A 14,593-nucleotide genomic window follows, 5' to 3' on the forward strand; every position below is an offset into this window, starting at 1 on the left:
ATTATATTGGCTATTTTATGTGTTTTCTAATTTACATGTTTAACCTCATTGACTTTAAAAATATTGTGCACTTGTGCTTTCTTGTTTCTGTATTTTATCTAGTAAAAACTACTTATAATTTTTTCATCATTTTGCTCAAAACTTGCTTATAAGAAGCCCATGACAAGTCAAGATCTGTTACCAAGGCTCCTGCCATGAAGGGTTAGTATAATTCTGGTCTATTTTCTTAGTTTCTTCTTATATCAATAACCTACATATTTTGTCTAAAAGAATATTTTGCTTTTACTGAATAAAGTTGGAGCTAGCTTCTAAACCTTCTAATAATTCAATTTTTAATTCTTGTATTTATTAGGATCTTTATTTTTTATTTTCATTTTGGTGTTAATCCTATATATATTTTTATGGTATATCAGTGGCTAATTAAAGAGATAAAGATCTAAGCTATTTCTTGTATTGATTTTGTATAGTATTTTGATTTTTTGTTATTATATTTACACAGTCCTTGAAATTTCAGAATTAGTATAGTTATGCCACACAATTTTATATTAAATTAGTTTGTATAGATACAAATTTCACCAATAATGAATTATCAATATGCAGAGGGCATGTATATTTTGAAAATGGCACTGATGGTTCAATTGAATAGAAATTTTGCAAGTTCGGGTCTTTGTTTGGCTATTGCCATTGTTCAGTTGTACATTTTTGTCTTTCTGAGCTGTTGAGTAATAATCCTGTTTATGCAGACAAATGAGCTCTATCAGCTGGCGTCTGTTGCCTTCTGCTTACTTGTAGCATGATAAGGCCTTAGAGCTTGGAATCATAAACAGCCGCCATGAAGCCTTCATCACTTCCAAACTTTGGTGCAACAATGCTCACGATGACCTTTTCCTTCCAGCTCTCAAGACCACACTCAAGTATGTAAAGTAATTGAAAAAGAAAAAAATATATCATATATTGTATATAATCTCACCGATGTATAGTTGCTCTTCAAATTGATTAGGAAACTTGGGTTGGACTATTTAGACCTCTACTTGATTCATATGCCAGTGAGGTTGAAACCTGAAGTTGATGGAGTTCTTGAAATAGGAAAGGATGATTTGCTTCCCTTTTGACATAGAAGGAACATGGGAAGCCATGGAAGAGTGTCAAAGATTAGGCTTAGCCAAATTCATTGGTGTAAGCAACTTTGGCATTAAAAAACTCACACAGCTCTCTTAGAAAATGCAATTATTCCTCCTGCTGTCAATCAAGTAAGAAAATTCAATAGCAACACTTGCCAAAAAGGATTAAATTTATCAAATAAATATACATATTTTAAATAAAAAATTTTGTGGTGTCTATAAAATTTGTGTCTAATTTGTTTAAAAGATGAGGGGTAAAGGAGTAAAGCCCAACATTTATATTTGATTATTTGTGTCAAATAGTTAAAAATTTAGACACATTAGAATGCACCATTTTAAATTGAATAATTTCTTTTTTTTTCCATTTTGACAATAATGATGTGGCTATATTCAATTTTGACTTTAGGTGGAAATGAGCTCATCATGGTAACAAGGGAAACTCGGAGAATTTCGCAAGCAGAAAGGAATCCATTTGGCTGCATGGTCACCATTAGGATCTTACACAAAATCATGGGGTACTAATTTAGTTATGGAGAGTCCAATCATTAATGAAATAGCCACTTCTAGACACAAGAGTGTGCCTCAGGTGCTCTTTCTTAACTCAACTCCAATCTTTGTCTTTAACTACCCCCTATATTTTCTCTTATAATTTTTGTGATTTTAAGGTTAAAACTTTGACCGGATAAAAATTTGTGTTATTCTATAAGGATATGGCCCATGCTTTTCAGGTTAAACCAAGTTGGAATCTCTGAATCTGAAGTAGTGTAATTGCATAATAGATGTCGATATGAAACCTCTATCAGGTTGGTCTCATATTCTTCCGTATGTGAGGCAAAGTCACTGATATTCTAATTATTACATTCACTGCACAAGCATACATGGTGAGATGAGTAACAGCACAGATTTTTCATTGAATTTACCTGCAAAGCTTACAAACCTGAAAAGTTTGAGATTTTCTCTAGTAAAGTCACAGATATTGGCATCCGTTTTTTAAAAGGTATTGGGCATTGCATTGTAGAACTGTTCCAACATATAGCCACTATCTTTATTTCCACAATGCACTGATATTGTGTTAATGGCATCTAAATGTCTTGTGTATGAGTGTTTTTGATTAACAATTTAAGAGAAAATGAATTTCATAATTTCATGCTCATCTTTTTTTCTTGCCTTATTTCAGGGCTACAAAATCTTGCTCTGTTAAATTTGGAAGGCTGCTTTGTAACAGCTGCATGCTTGGATACTCTTGCAGGTTGAATCACTTCACAGACCTTATTTATTTATTTATTTAGGGGGAGGAATAAGTTTATCTTGATAATATCTATGCCAAAGAGCTTTAGGTGTATCTTCTTATTCATTTAAAAATTGAAGGTTTCAGGTTGAACCAACTTACATTACTTTTTAGTTTTTAGAGAACTTCCTTTGTTGGATTTAAGATTAACTAATGAATCATTCAAGCAACAAGTTAATATTGTGATTGATTGTTTTCTTCCAGAGCTTCCAGCCCTCTCGAACTTGAATATCAGTAGATGTAATTTTACTAACAATGGATGTGAAATGTTTTCACGTAAGTTGTAGACTTGTCACTTGTATAGCTAGCTACTCAATATATACTTATTGGGTTTCACTTTTTGGTTGTGAATACTAAATTTGTATTATTGGCTTCTTTTCTTTGTTTTCTTTATTTCTATCAGGACTAGAAAACTTGGAAGTGTTAAACTTGGAAGTGTTAGACCACATATATTTTTTTTATTCTAATGTACTTTTAATATATTAAGAATATAAAAAATATTAATTTTAGTGTTTTCGACAATAATATCATTTTTAAGAAGCTAATTCCTACTTATAAACTTTAGCATTTAGTTCAAAAGACTAGATAAATTTTGAATATAATAAAAAAGTTTAGTAGATTAATATTTTTTAGTTGATAATTTTATTTTGTTCTTTCAAAAAGAAAAAAAATATATTAATTAGTTTGATTTTCTTTTTCTTTCTTTTGGTTAAATCTTAATCACATGTAGACTACAAATTTTGATTTGATGCCTTTGCAGTTATTACTATGTATGAGATTCTTAAGTTGATATAATTTTGCTTCTTGCTTCTTGCTTCATCAATTTTGCGGAGTTTGCTTGCCTCTTGTGTCGCAAGGTGTTGAGCGTCCCTGTGACAACTCCTTGTGGCCACAACTTCTGCAAATCCTGTTTGGAGGGTGCCTTTTCTGGCAAAAGCTTTATCAGAAAGAGGGGAAGCGAAGGTGGGCGCACCTTGCGAGCACAGAAGAATGTTATGAAATGCCCTTCATGTTCAATTAACATAGCTGAATTTCTTCAGAACCTAGAGGTAGTACATCATGTCTCTTTCTAATTGTCTGAGCATATTGTTGGTGATGGTATTTGAAAAAGCTTGAATTTGGTTTTACTCCCAAACTATTTTAATTAGGAAGGTGGATGTTATTGCCATTGACTATCTGTTTTTGCTTCTTGTTTTATATTTGACACCAAATGTGGATAACTTCAAATCCAACCCTTAATTTGTTTTATTTTCTGTTAACCCAAAGTCACTGAAAAATCTTAGGCCTTCTTTGAAATAAGATTCAATGGAGAGTTGGCAAGTTTAATTAGGTGGTGTTCACATTTAGAAATAAATCTTCTAAAGAGGAGCATTCATAAACATGCAATTTACAGTTTGTATGTGATCTTGCGATTGTATTTATGCTATAAAATATTACTAGGCTTCTGAAATCTGTCCATGTTCTATTTTTTGACACCAGGAACTGCATATGCTCAGTCCAATGCAAACAAATCAAAGAAGAAGTAGATGAACAAATACTTTCAAGTTTCAGCCACACAAGCGCTTATGTTAGCTATTCTGAGAAGGTTAGAGCGTCAAGTAGTTCTAGTGCAGTTCCACTACCACCGCCACCACCGCCACCCTCAATGTCTTCGAATGAGGATGAAGATGACACTGAAGACTATAGCTGATAGTTTTAGTATCGTTGAACAATATACTAGGAATTATAGTTAATGATCAATACATTTTGTTTATGTTTTGAATTATATTGACTTGCTTGTTTATAGTACTTCATAATACGATGAATTTGTTTATTTTTTGAAATATTATAAATATTCGAATACAAATTAGATAAAAAGTTGTATTAAATTTATATTTATTTTGTACGAAAACAAGTTTATTTTGTAATTAGAAAAATAAAAAAAATTATTTTACCTTATTGACGGATTTACAGACGGATTTTCTGTTTGTAATCAAAACGTGGGATGATTTTCCAAAGTTCAAATTACAGACAGAAAATCTGTCAGAATTCCGTCTGTAATTACAGACGAAAAATCCGTCTGAAAATCCGTCTGTAATTACAGACGGATAATCCGTCGGAAAATCTGTCTGTAATTACAGACGGAAAATCCGTCTGAAAATCAGTCTGTAATTACATACGAAAAATCCGTCGGAAAGTTCGTCGCCTTTGGGAAATGGATAGAAAATTTACAGAGGGAAAATCCATCGGTAAGTGGTAAAAATCCGTCTGTAATTTTTCGACGGAAAAAAATCCGTCGGTAAATAATTTTCGACGGGACTTTTACAGAGGGACAAAATCTGTCGGTAATTTCATCGGTAACCAAAAATTCGTCTATAATAAAGATCAAATCCGTCTGTAAATCTGTCGTATTAATCCATTTTCTAGTTGTGAGTGATTAGAGATGTAAAAACTGTATAAAAATAACTATCAAGCTTCATCGTATATTCAGTTTGATATCTTAAATATTTTGTCGCTCTAACTCATTAACTTTTGACACTTGATCATTTGTCAATGTAATTATCTAAAATTATAATCTATTCAAAACGATATTTTATATTACTTTTTAAAAGAAGGAAAAAAGGAAAGAAAACAGAAACACAAACACAAAGAAAAGCAAGCATATATCATTGAAGACAACAAACTAAACCCAAACAAAGAAAGATGGACGAAATGCACATTGAAGAGACCAATAACAACAGTGGACTATCCTTGCCTTATCCGTAGTGGCATATTACTTACTGAGACAAACTAAAGACTAGTAGGCTTGTCCTTATTTACTCAAATTAAAATTAAAAACACAACACAATCTGGCGATAAGATAGGAAGAGGGTCGCCTTATTTAATAGTCATCGTTGTTCCTCTTCAGTTGGACTTGAAAGTCCAAGATAAGATCTCGGTATTTTGCGAGTATTGCCCAGTTGAAGCAGATAGCCCTACCGCAACCTTTTGAGGAAGCTTAGTGCTCAAGTCGACGTCGTAAGAAAGATTCAACAGCAACAATCTTGTCAGATGCATCGTTAAAGAGGCCGAGAAACTTCCCAGAAGATTCAGGTGGAATTTCAGTGTCAGCATTAGCAAGGAAGAAGGCAAGACCGTCACCAGGTCCGGGAGCAAATTCACTACTGTACGGTTTTGAGATGCGAAAGACGAAGGTGGTTTCAAAGCCTGCTCGGAAACCACTGTGGTCGTACAGGTGCACAGGGTCGGAGAATAAAACTCGGCCAACTCTGTTTCCTAGTGGGTTGCCATCGCTGTCCAAGTTGGTGAGTCGAATGACATTGTGATCCGTAATGGTTGCATCTCCTTGGAATTTGATCTCTTTGGAGTTCGTGGGGGCAAATTTGTGCAAGTTAAATGAGACACCCATGGCTATGGCTTTGTAGTTTTTGGAAATGAAATGAGATGTGAGTTTGGGTTGGGATGCCAAGCCTACCACAGCAGCTCGGTATTTATAGTGTGGCGATTGGAGTAAGTACACCTTATTAGCTTCTTAATTAGGTACGTAGTTTCGTATGCATGGCCTCTAACAACCATTAACACAATACGTCACGTCCATGCGGTAACATATATGGTGTCACCCTCTAGCCTCATCAATGCTTCTATGTAAAACACACGTGATTCAGATTCAATTATGGATTTTTTAACATAAGCTGTCAAATTATAAAGGATTATTATAATCTAAGAGCCCTTAAACTAGACTTATTATAATAAGACCGTGCTAATATAGTCTCTCCAATCTTATTTATTTATACATACTACACTACAAATTAAATTATTTTTAATCCTATGATTCCAACCATACTCCGCGTGGGTTTTTCTTTAATAATATCTCGGGATTATTTAATTTTGTTGTTCATTTCTTTGGTTTGATTATTATTTCTCTTAAACTATTTCTTGAACATTGAATATTTAATGCAACATAGAAATATGTCTTGTTTTAAAATTTATTTTGATTTGAAATATTTTATACTTTTTAAAATACAGAAATAAAAATAATGAACCTTTTTCTTTTGAATCATGTTTAGGGAAATATATATATTTTTTAAAATGATCCCATTTTAATATACATTATTTAAATAATCTTTTAACTAAATATGTAATTTATAAGAAAATTGATCACAAATCATAAGTTAATAACAAAAAAGAAATTTGAAATTTCGGTATGATGATATTTACTGAAAAGAAAGAATCAACCAACTAGGACAAAACCCACAAAAATAAAATAAAAAGAAACGAAAGAAAAGAAAAGAAAATTGACTTGTTATGTTAAAATTGATCACAAATTATTTGGATTTTTATTTATAATTAATTGTTATGTTAAAAAATGTATTACATCGGAATTTTTTGGACAAGTATATTGCACATGATGATAATCTTATATAAGTTCATATTTTATAATTTTTATTTACATAAGTGGTTAACTCTTTTGATAGAGATATAATTATTTGTGTTGTTTTAATTTTGTTATGTTTTTGAGATAATGAAATAGTAATGTAGTATTATGATATAGTATCAAAATTTTAATGATTTAAAGATTTAGAGTTTAATTATTGTTAATTCTAAAAGAATGAATTAATTTCAGTATAAAAGAATGAAGGATTATAAATACCAATTTAAAATGGGGACGAACGCGAATTCGATCGGATCAGATATAGTCAAAATATCGATCCGGTCTGCAATAAAATTATCAGATCGTATCGAATTCACTATCCGTAATTTTTAAATTTTGATCCAATCCGATTCGATCTGCATATTTGTAAGATAACAAAAAATATAAATGAATCCAAATCGTTCTATTCCAAGATAAAAGAAGCTTCAATTTCTTCCTATGCTCATTTCTTTTCTTTCCTTTGTTTTTTTTATTAAAATCTTTATCATAAAATGTGCCTTTTTTTTTTAAATAGAAAGACTCAAAATCAAAATCCGAAGATATGAAATTAAGACTTAACGAAAAAAAAAAGAAATCAACGTGCTTTGATGTATCTGTTGGATTTTTAGTCTTTATTAATGCTTGATGAAGTTCTTATAATATAACAATTGTTTGTTCTTCCAAGGCCCATCGCAATCCTAAATTTTGGATATGTCTAAAATGAGCACAATAATTATGTGTTTATTGAATGTGCTATGTTTATATAAATTATTAGATTTTATTTGATAAAAATCAAAGGTTAATATAAAAGAAAAGTATTGATGGACTCTAATAAATATAAAATATTCTAATTCATAAATAAATATTTTAAATGACAATACTTTAATACATAATATTTTAAATAGTAACAGAATCTTTCACTCTTAAATAATTAAATATAAAACATTTAAAGACAAAAAATAGTATTTTTTATTCATTAAAATTAATTATTATGCAAGAAATTTTATAATATTCAAAAATTATATTAAAATAATGTTTTAAACTATTACATAAAAATATAAAATAATTAAGATTTTTTTATATTATTTGACAAATAATTAGATTATTATATTCAAATTTATTAACTAACTATTTTTGTTAAAAATATAATTATATAATATACTTTTTTATCAAAATATTTTAAAAATATAATTTATTTAAAATATTATATATAATACATAGAAATATTAACTTTATTATTTTTTTAGAAAACAGAATAAATAATATAATTCTAAATACAAGCCTATCACATTATATATTTACTTATATTAGTGAGACCTAAACTAATCAAACTTACGCAATTAAAAATATTAAAACTGTATACAAAGTCAGATTATTACAAAAATATAATCACGTAAATACATTATTTCTTTTTATACATTTTTTTCAAAATAATATATATATATATATCTGAATTAAAATGCAGATCATTTATTATATGTGTAAACCCCGTTAAATTAATAGATAATTTATCAATAAATTATTTTTTAATAAGAAAGATTAGAAATATGAATATTATATTAAATTAGGATAGAGCTCATCAAAACGAGAATTTTGACACCAATTTCGAAAAAAATGGCCCAAAATTAAACCGAACAAACCGAACCAGTTGAACCGAACCCAAACTGAACCATAGGCCTAACTGGGCCAACCTCTAAATGGACCCACACTTCTTCTTCTCTTCATTTCAGCTGAAGCAAGCTGAACGCTGCCAGGGAGGAAGAGAACGCCAAAACCTAACAGCAACCTTCAACATGCCGAAACTCTTCCGTCCGAGTTCCGATTGCTGCACCGTTTGCAGCCACGCGTTCACCATGTCGAGCTCTATATTTCTACTGGAACAATTTCTTAGGTAAGCCACTAATTACTCTTAGCCACTCTTTTTCCCAATTTTTTGAAATATTAGAAGAGATGTTGAATTCCTTTAATTTCTGATGTTTTAGGATCCAATTAGCTTGTAGGTGATTTGAATTATTGATCATATGGTTATATGTGTATTGAAGGAAGAATCATTGATTATATGGTTATATATGTATTGAAGGAAGAGTGATGAATATGGAATTTATGTAATATTATTGAATGGTGGATGATGAGATGATGTAAAGTTTATTTGAGTGTTGTTGTTGGTACATGATGATGGTATTGATAAGTTTGGTAGTGTATGAAATGAAAACCTTGAATGAAAAAGAGGTTTGAAGCATTTTTCTAAAGTTGGTTTTCGGCCGAATTTCGGCATGCTTTAACTTGGCTTCTGAACCCCTAAATTGATTCCAACTTCTTTTAAAATGAAAATTGGATTCGTGATGTTTATGTCGTTTGAAGAACGGAAGGAAAATGATTTAAAACGATTGAGTTATGCCCATTAGAAGTTTGGATGTGAAATAAATAATTTTGCAGCTGAACTTACCACGGATTTGCAGCTTTCTGGTTGATTTGCTAATTTTTTTGAAGTAATGTACGTCCACGTGTATGCATGGGATGGAATTTTGGTTGTGCAAACGGGAGTAGCCCTATGCATACGCGTGATGGACCAGCAAGCACGTCCACGCGTACGCGTGACATGAGGTACCCACTTACGCGTATGCGTGACAAGGGGACGCGCGCTCGAGCTGCATTTGTACATTCCCATGCGTACGCGTGAGCCACGCGTATGCATGGCCTCTGTTCTAGAAAACATGATTTTTGGGTTTTAAACCCCATTTCACACTTCTAAACCTCTATTTTCATTCCTGTAGTTTTAAATAATAGTATTAAACTTGATAATCAGATGAAGTTAAGAAATGGGGATAACTTGGAGTTGAAGCAAAGCTTAAAAGTGATGAATTGATTATGAAATGTTACGGATGATCTTGTATGATACTTGGCTTGATAATTAAATGAATGATCATGTATGATACTTGGCTTGAATGATTAAATGATCTGAGATACGAGATTCCCTAGATAAAGTACCGTGGCTTGCCACCACATGTACCAGGTTGAAAGCTCGATACTCTGTTGACCTACGATGTAAGGGTGACCGGACACTTATAAATTCCCGAGAATGTTAATCCCCATTGAGCAATATTGATTATTTGAGAAAAAGCTATGCATAGACTCTTGGGGATGCACGTCGATGGACAATCTAAGGTTTTTGGACTTGTCGGGTTGGTTGGATAACCGACAGATGAGCCTCATCAGCCATAGGACAGGCATGCATCATGCATATTATTAGAATTGCTTGCTTATGCATTAACTGGGTTTGCCTAAGTGTACTTGCCATGCTAAATGTATATTTGTTACTTGCAGTATTTGTAACCTTCTTGTGCTTGCCTTTATTTGTTTATTTGTCTGTGAAATACTGACGGAGATGGAGGTATGGAGGAATGGTAGTATGGGACTTAGATTTAAGGTTAAGCTAAGTCAGATTTAGATACTCTTAGAAAATCACCTTTTATGGATTCTGTTTAATATTTTAAGCTCTATAATCTGAGTGTCGGTGTTCTAGGATTGCCTCTGGCATTCACAGGACCTTATCTATTATGTGTGTGACACATTTACCATACTGAGAACCCCCGCTTCTTATTCCATCCTATGTTGTTGTTTTTCAAATGCAGGTCAAGAGGTGTCTTGTTAGGCGTCTGGGCTCCTGATGCAAAATGGTTACTGGGTTATTTTGTTGAACAGTGATATATATATATATATATATATACACACTTAGCTTTCTCTCCGCACAACTTGTTCTTTTTGATCCTCTTAGAGATTTATGGAGAGACAGGATTATGTATATGTACTTTTGAGTTTTTGATATATATATATATATGTGTGTGTGTGTGTGTGTGTGTGTGTGTGTGTGTGTTCTCCGGCCAGTCTTGACTTCGCAGGCTGAGTTAGGAGCTTGTTATTTTGTATTTTTGGCACTTTATTCATACTTTTGTTATCTTATGTTTAATAGTTATGGTTTTCTTAGCACGCAAGATAACTCGTTCCTTGAGCGTTGCGCTTTTATTTCGCAATTTTTATTTTTCCTATTTTTCAAGGCTCCTAGCATAATATAATTCTTCTGCTATTAAATGTACTCATTTTATTTTAGAGGTCGTAATACCACACTACCTCTATTTTATGGCTTAAGCGTAAAGCTTATTGTGGTAGGGTGTTACAGTCTCTGGCATGAAATATTTATATACCTTTGTGATAGACACCCGACTCCTGGTAGATAAGCTGATTTTTCAATGCTGCATTTGGTATATCCTTATAGAAACATTGCTATTGAGTAAACCTCTATTACCCCTCAGGATTTGCTTGTTTCTGCAAGGGTATACCAAATGCAGCATTGGAAAATCAACTTACTTGCTAGAGTCGGGTGTCAATCACAAAGGTTTTTTCATGTCAGAGACCAATTAGATCAGCACCGATTATTGCATTTGATTCAAGGACTAAGCCTTGAACAGTTGAAGAAAGAGATCTCTCGAGACAAATTTCACATGTTTTAAATGATTTATTTGATGTTCATTGTTGACTACTCTATATACGATAATAGTAAGACATTAGTATACTCTCAGGTACTCACATGTCTTATGTTTTGTGATTGACAGTAACAAATGTCTCTGAGTTATAGATGAAAGAATAAGGATTTGAGTACGATAGATAATTAAAAAAAATATGTTTACAAAAAAAAGAAATAAATAAAAAAATAATCTAAGGATATATTTGTCTCTTCACAAAAAAATTTGGTCTTTTTTTTTTAAATATTATAAAACTAATACTTCTAAATAATTTTAATATTAAAGGTCCTTTTTAATAATTAAATCTTTCTAACAGTACTTTATAATAATTTTCCCTTTTTTATATGTATTTAAAATTTTTTATAGTATACAAATCGAAAAATTAGATTTCTATAGTACATAAATTGAAAGATTCGATTTGTGGTGAGCTAAATTTTTTTTATTTTAAACAAATTGAAAGGTTTAATTTGTATACTATTTTTTTTTCCTTTCATAAAATACAAATATGATCTTCGAATTTGTATTTTTTTTAAAAAAATAAAAAACACAAATTTTATCCTCAGATTTGTGACATCCACACAAAATAAAAACACACTAACTCTCCACATTATATAAAAATACCCCCAAAGTCCCAACACAAAAAATATAAAAAGTCGAATTGCTAACGGTGTTAGTGTTAATGTTTATGGTGATAGTAGAGATAATAATAATGGCAATATATGATTTTATAATTGACATAGTAAAAGTAAAAATTATAATGATAATGACCAAAAAGACATTAATAACATGATAATAGTTATTTTTATTATAAAATTTTATTTTGTAAAAATTTAAGATCTCTACAAATTATAAATAAAAACTCCACAATATTAATTTTTGTTATTATTTAATAAATTTTAAAAAAATTATATTATTCCAAAATAACTTTATTAGGAATCGAAATGCTTTTTTTTAACCAGAATCACATTCTTCTTCAAAAAATAAATAGCATCAAGTTGAATGTTTATTCAAATACTAATGCAGAAAATAAAACTACGTTCATCAAAAACAAAAACTCGTCACAAGTTATCAATTAGACCTTGACCAAGTGATTAAGAAATCATTTTACCTGTTAATTGTGCAGAATTTGTTGGTTACATTGTTGTAATTTTGTAATATTTTATTTACTTTTGGTTGCATGAGACTAAAAAAACAATAACTTCTAGTAGTATAAATTACATTATCACAGTCTAATCTAAATAATATCTATAATATCTATGTATCGTTTGGTAAAGAATACCCAAATTAAAATTAGCGATTAAAATTTAGTATTATATTTGATGATTAAAAATTAAAATTAAAATTTTAATTTTCTCTCCTCAAAATTTTATTTCCTTTAATATTTTTAAAAAATGAGAATACAATACTGAAATTTTTTAGAAGGAAACTAAAATTTTAATATTTTATTTTTGAAATATCCTCATTCAATTTTTATAATTCCTAATCTACCCCTTCCACCATTTTCACATCTCTAACCTTTCCTCACCTCATCCTGCACCTACTCCCTTCATGTTATCTATTGCAGGTAGGAGTGCACATGGGCCGGGTGAAACCGGGTTTGATGTGACCTAGACCCGACCCGAAATAAACACCGGGTCTATTTATTAGACCCGAACCCGGCCCTAGACCCGATGAAACCAATACACTTTCGGGCCACAATTATATCGGGTGAAAACCGGGTGAAAACCGAGTGAAAACCGGGCCGTTAACATTACATCGTTGATACCTTCTTGTAAACTAGCATATAAAAATATCCAAATTTCCAAGGCTCCAACCATTAGTTAACATGGTAAAATTCACTTAGAAAAATATAACAAGAACCGACCATTTTTCAAAATTAAAGCATAACCACAATCAATATTAAAGCATAACCACAATCAATACTAATATTGTCTAATAATACCAAATATTTAAATCAATACAAATAACACAATCTTATGTATTAGTCTAAAATCTTATGCATTCTAAACATAAAACATTAACTTATAGTCTTATAATGACTAATAACACAAAATATTAAGGTTTACAATACTTAAATTCAAGTTGAAACGCATGGAAATGTACAATGCTTAGTATTCTTGATATTTATGATGTGATTTGATTATGTGATGGAGGTTGCTGTTATATTGAGGTAGCAATAAAGCATGAGTAAGTTGGTGGTTATGAGATTGCAAATATATTGAATAAAGCCATGATGAATTTGTTAAAATGTACAATGTTGATGAATTGTGATTGAAAGCATAGTGTAGAGTATGGTGTAGAATTATGTTGAGTCTTGTTAGTGGTATATAAAGTTGGAATGGTAAGTTTGGTAAGGAAGGGAATGGAAATTTTGGATGCAAATGAGGTTTAAAGGGGGTTTCGCAAAAAGTTAGTTTTCGGTCAAACTTCAGCGATGCATAACCTGGCTTTTGGATCCTCAATTTGCTTCCAATTTGTTTTAAAGTAAAAATTGAGTTTATGAAGTTTATGCCATTTAAAGAACGGGTGAAAAATATTTTAAATCGAAGAAGTTATGGGTGTTGGAAGATTGGAACTTAAAACTAGTTTTTGGTTGCAACTCTGCAGCTTTGCTACTGATTCTGTTATTTTTAAAGAACGCACGCCCACGCGTACGCGTGGCATGAAATCTTGGCGATGCGTACACTACTAGTCCCATGCGCACGCGTGACATGAAGTCTTCACCCACACGTACGCATGACACAGAGACGCGCGCACGAGCTGCAGTTTCACACTCCCACGCGCAAGCGTGAGCCACGCGTATGCGTGGTCTCTGTCCTAGCAAACATGATTTTTGAAGTTTTAAAACCTATTTCAAACCTCTAAACCTCTGTTTTCATTCATTTAGTTATAAATAGTAGTATTAAACCTGATAATCAGATGAAATTAGGAGATGGGAATAACTTGAAAGTGAAGTAAAGTTGAAAAGTGATGAATTGATTATGAAATGTTACAGATAAATCATATATGATACTTGGCTGGATATTCAAATGAATGATTATGTATAATATTTGGCTTAAATGATTAAATGATTTGAGATACGAGATTCCCTGGTTAAAGTACCGTGGCTTGCCACCATGGCTACCAGGTTGAAAACTCGATACTCTGTTGACCATACGACGTAAGGGTGACCGGGCATTTATAAATTCCTGGAAATATTAACCCCATTGAGTAATATTGATTATTTGAGAAAAAGCTATGCATAGACTCTTGGGGATGCACGTCGAGGGAGAGT

At 31.4% G+C, this 14,593-nt stretch overlaps 2 pseudogenes; one reads left to right on the top strand and one right to left on the bottom strand.

Annotated features, from left to right (window-relative positions):
* Nucleotides 1–792: 792 nt before the first annotated feature.
* On the top strand, nucleotides 793–2,685 carry LOC107472519 (methylecgonone reductase-like; annotated as a pseudogene).
* A 2,351-nt stretch (nucleotides 2,686–5,036) lies between these two features.
* On the bottom strand, nucleotides 5,037–5,861 carry LOC107472518 (lectin-like; annotated as a pseudogene).
* Between the last annotated feature and the right edge of the window lie 8,732 nt (nucleotides 5,862–14,593).

Source organism: Arachis duranensis, unplaced genomic scaffold (assembly GCF_000817695.3).
Source record: "Arachis duranensis cultivar V14167 unplaced genomic scaffold, aradu.V14167.gnm2.J7QH unplaced_Scaffold_141522, whole genome shotgun sequence".
Taxonomy (NCBI): domain Eukaryota; kingdom Viridiplantae; phylum Streptophyta; class Magnoliopsida; order Fabales; family Fabaceae; genus Arachis; species Arachis duranensis.